This window comes from Triticum aestivum, chromosome 1D (genome assembly GCF_018294505.1).
Source record: "Triticum aestivum cultivar Chinese Spring chromosome 1D, IWGSC CS RefSeq v2.1, whole genome shotgun sequence".
Classification (NCBI taxonomy): Eukaryota; Viridiplantae; Streptophyta; class Magnoliopsida; order Poales; family Poaceae; genus Triticum; species Triticum aestivum.
This window is the reverse complement of record NC_057796.1, coordinates 59,738,083-59,743,076: the sequence shown is the minus strand read 5'-3', so window position 1 is coordinate 59,743,076 and position 4,994 is coordinate 59,738,083. Positions and strand designations below refer to the sequence as shown.

The 4,994-nt window shown below is 46.6% G+C and overlaps 1 pseudogene; it reads right to left on the bottom strand.

Annotated features, from left to right (window-relative positions):
- Window positions 1-541: 541 nt before the first annotated feature.
- Window positions 542-680, bottom strand: LOC123183810 (uncharacterized; annotated as a pseudogene).
- Between the last annotated feature and the right edge of the window lie 4,314 nt (window positions 681-4,994).

Below are 4,994 nucleotides of genomic sequence, written 5' to 3'. Positions count from 1 at the left end.
CGGTATGGGGCTTTAACAACTGAATGACCAACATGTTTGATCCTCATACCTGCTCCACTGGCGGTGTGAATTTGGTCTTGACCGCGATACTTCTCCCGCATAGTTACTTTCTCCAACTCACCGGTGATGTGGTTTGTAGCACCACTATCCACGTACCAGTTTGTATCTACACCGTATGAGGCTTCGGCAACACCATCAACTTTTTCGTCCTGGGAGGAGTCACCTTCATCTTCCTCGAACCTGTACCAGTAGTCTTTGGCGGAGTGGCCCAGCTTCCCACATATCTGACAGCGGATGGCACTGGGACGATTCTTGGAGGAGGAACGGCGGCCCTTGTTGTTGTTGGAGGAGGGCCATCTGCCAACACCGGTGCGAGGAGCACCGCCACCGTTGATGTTCCTGTAGTTACCGCCGCCATTGCCTTTTCTCTTGCCGCGCGGCGGACGACGATGTCGGAAGCCACCACGGCCACCACGAACAGCGGCGTTGGCGGAGGACTTGATGCCGCTGCTGTTGCTGCCTTGGAACATCGCCACGCGCTGATCGAAGTTGCTCATCTGAGCGAACAGATCATCGAGAGTGACGGGTTCGGTGCGGGCATCGAGGGCCGACGCCAGTGGCTGGTACTTCATACCCAGCCCAGCGATGATGTAGGAGATCTGCTCATCCTCATCTAGAGGCTTGCCTGCAGCTGCTAACTGGTGGGCGAGGCCACGCATATAGGTGAAGTAGGTGCCCACCGTCTGCGTGCCCTTCTCTGCGTTGGAGAGGGCGACACGGATGTCGTTCACGCGCGATCTGGAATGGGACGAAAACATGTTCACCACCGCAGCCCAGAGCTCGTGCGCCCTGTGGATGTTGGTCACCTCGACAAGAACTTCTCTGGAAAGATTAACCAGCAAATATGCCAATACCTGCTGATCTTCCCGCACCCAGACTTGATGAAGAGGGTTGGGCGAGGCTGATTCCTTGCCGTCTTTGTCCTTGGTGACGACGAACTTCTCTGGTTCTTTGATCGTTCCTTCGGCATAGCCGAAGACACCAGCCCCGATCAGCTGTGGCGTGACCTGCGCACGCCAGAGGACGTAGTTCGTCCGGGTGAGCTTCTCTCTAACCTGACCATTGAGGCCGGCCAGAGGAGCACTGGTGGAAGAGGACATGGCGAGCTCGTGGATGGAAAACGATGGAGGCTAGATGTATAGGAAGATGGAGGCTCTGTATACCATGTGAAGATTGGCTTAACTGTCGTACCTCGTTGGAGGGACGTGTTGCGTGTTATATAGCAGGGGCGCACCTCCCTAGATAGCGCATACAATTGGTTGGGATTACAACTTGTGAACCAAGCAAAGAGAGGGAGAGATAAGGCTACAGTTACAGGAAGATAGAGATCGATCCTAACAACCTAGCCGGCGCTACATGTGCTACGTTACAATGTATGTCAATATGTTTAACAAATTAAAGAGGGAAGAATGTCTGAAGCACAAAATTAAATAAGTTTAGCAAGGGCAACCAAGACTACCCCCTTGACGGTCAGAATCATTGCCACGTGAAAAATACTTTTATCAGTTTGCATGAATTAGTCTGTTCTTTTGAAGAATATTCTATAGAGAGTCCATTTTGCTGTGCTATCTACCCCTGCTTCAAAATAAATTTTTAAGTTTTGTGCATCCAAAGGAGCTTACGCTAATCCCTTCATTTTCCCGTGGAGTATACCTACGCTGAAGGATAAATTATCAGTACACCCTCCTCAGTTACAATTATGATAACTTCAACTTTAGTCTGGAGGAAAGAATTTGCAGTAGAACCACAAGAGGAAGCCATGACATAGAGTGTTTTGCAGTAGGAAAGTTGTAATCAGTCACATCACCATTTATTTTGATTATCTCTGATGATCATGGGAACTATAGGGATAAATGAAAACTGCACGATTTTGTGAACATGCATCAGGGATGTGTTTACTTTGCCTTATTCTGATTGATGTAACTGGGTGGGCCCTATGTGCAAGCAAAGTTTCATCTATGACACTACATTCGACATTTATATCCACTGTTCTGTTTCATAGCTCTCATCATGTGTTAGTTGTAAAGATGAAATTTAAACGGGCTTTACCAGCAGCTATCTACCGGATTATGCTACAGCTCGCAGCTTATTCTCAAAAATATGAATAGCCAAACTTTCATACTCAGGCTTGGCTTTGTCATATGTTTAGCAAGGCTATGATTTAAGGTATCTAAGCTGCATTTTGCCTGGGTCATGCAGTGACATCAAGCAATTCGACGGGAAAAAAATGTCGGGGCGCATATTGTTTTTTAGTTTCCAGCTTTATAATATCTACTTGCAACTTGCAAATATGATGAGACGCTATTCCTCAAACCTATTTTTATTGAAGTGCACTATGTCATAGTTGACACTCTTAGATAACTAAGATAACATCTCTAGCAATCAAGCATTGATAATCCAATAAGACCCTTAATGTCAGCTAAGAATACCGCTGCAATGTGTGGTCCACCACCATATCCTATATAACCAAATAGACATGTACACATGTAACCTCAATAATTAAATAAAATCAATCCTATTTATTTTTTTAGTTTTACTTCTCATATTACAAATCAAATATTCATGTTTCAATGAATCAAATCTCATCATAGTATATTGTAACCAATTCCCGCAGCAACATGTCTATTGTGTGCAAATCCTGAGTCATTGTGTGCAAAGATACTAAAGGAAAAATATTTCCCAAATAGTAGCCTTCTGCAAGAAAGTTTAAAGAATGGCTCATCATTTACATGGCAAAGCATTATGAAGGGACTATAAGTATTTCAAAGAGGCTATATTCGAAGAATTGGATCAGGAGAGGAGGTTAATATATGGAGTGATCATCGGATCCCTTCTAGCCGAGATAGGAAGATCATTACACCCCATGGTCATACACTGTTGACAAGTGTAAGTGATCTAATTGATCCAAACGTGGGAACATGGGATGAAGAGTTGATCAAATCAATTTTTAATCCAGTAGACATTCTCAGGATCCTTCAAATTCCTTTGGCATCCCGAGTGTACATGGGCCGAATCAAGTTTTAGTACACTCGTTCTACAAAATCTCAACCAATTCAGTGGCTAATGTTGGGGTTGCCATTTCCCACTACAGGTAGGGTCATAAAGAGTACATCTAGACCGAATGTAGGACCCACAACACCAGACACCGAAATCCCCGGGATACCAATCCATACAGGTGGTAACCAAGATCCATTTCACTCGTATGACATTCATCCACCCGGATGCATCAAGCCATTCGGCTACCCCATGAGGATTCAGACAAAGGAAGACAGACGGACAGCTTGGTCTCTCAAGCAGCAAGAGGCACATGTCTTCATGACTTATCAGTATTCAATGCATCAGTTACTAAGAGTAATGCCTGTAATGACCTCAATCATCAAATCCTAGCTAGCCCAAGGGGCGGCACACTCTACATAAGCTGCCTATAGCATTAAGACAAGGGTTGGCATCCATGGTATATAATCACCAAATACAAGAAGACACCACTCCCAAAGCTCGAGACGTAGGGTTGTTACCTCCTCCGAGAGGGGTCCGAACTCGTAAAACACTTGTGTTACACTTGCACTCTAGCTAGGATCAGCCCTTGTTCGTACCCTACTTCTTACTGTCAGAATCGTTCCCATGACATCTGTAAGGGCATATTTCTCCCTAAGTGGTTTTGGTGATTGATGACAATGCATTTGCGGACTAATTGTGTGCATTGAGCATTTCAGATATCTCATGGCTAGGCACTGGACGATTCGACGCCCCTCAGAGCCTTTCGAAGACGACCGTTTTTCTACGTTTCTTTTTCAGTGGATTTGAGTCGTAGGAAAACCATACTATTAAGAGGGGGTCTGCTTCGGAAAGGTATGGGTGGAATCAACACGTACACGGCCCTATACGCACCCACAGCCTCCTTCCCATCTCCAGAGCATTTCCTATGTTTTCTATAGTGTTTTCAGAATCTTGCCAGCGGTAGTACCGCCTGTGCCTACGGTAGTACCGCTTATGCGGTAGTACCACTGGTACTTCCATGGTAGTAACGCTTAGGGTTTCCCCGAGCGTGCAACTTTCGGTTGTCTGTTTGTAATTCACAGTAGTAGGGCGGTAGTACTGCGGTAGTACCGCTCAGGCGGTACTACATCCCGTACTACCGTCCCCACTACCGCTTGCGGGGTTTTCTTACATGCAAGCTTCTGTTCCCATTTTGCCACAAGCGGTAGTAGAGCGGCACTAGGACGGCAGTACCACTTGGCACGGTACTACCGCCCCTGGCACCTTCTACTACCGCTGCATCTCCAGGACTAAGACCCAAAGCGGTAGTACCGCTTGGGTCAGCGGTAGTACCGCACCAGCGGCACTACCATAGATACACTTTGTGTAGTCTTAGCCCTGTGCGGAGTTGTACCGCCTAAGCGGTAGTACCACTCCTAGGAGCGGTAGTACCGCTTAGTTGCGGGCTGGGTAGAAAACGGTTGGATTTTTGCTCCCCTATATAAAGGGGGGTCTTCTTCCTCCTAGGGTTGACCTCTTCCCTTCAAAGCTCCATTGTTGCTCAAAGCTCCATTTTTGCCCCATCTCTCTCCCTAGCCAATCAAACTTGTTGATTTTCTAGGGATTGGTTGAGAAGGCCCCGATCTACAATTCCACCAAGAGAAATTTGATCCCCCCCACTAATCCCTTGCGGATCTTGTTACTCTTGGGTTTTTGAGCACCCTAGATGGTTGAGGTCATCGCGGAGCCATATTCCATTGTGGTGAAGCTTCATGGTGTCGTTGGGAGCCTCCAATTAAGTTGTGGAGATTGCCCCAATGTGGCACCCCGGCTTAGAGCAACCGGTTTACCTTGCATTGCCAGCCCAGAGATCTAGTCTTCTGGCAATACACAACAACATGGTACAGAAACAACCGCTTTATTGATGCTGGCGGATTACATAAGTCTCATATTACATC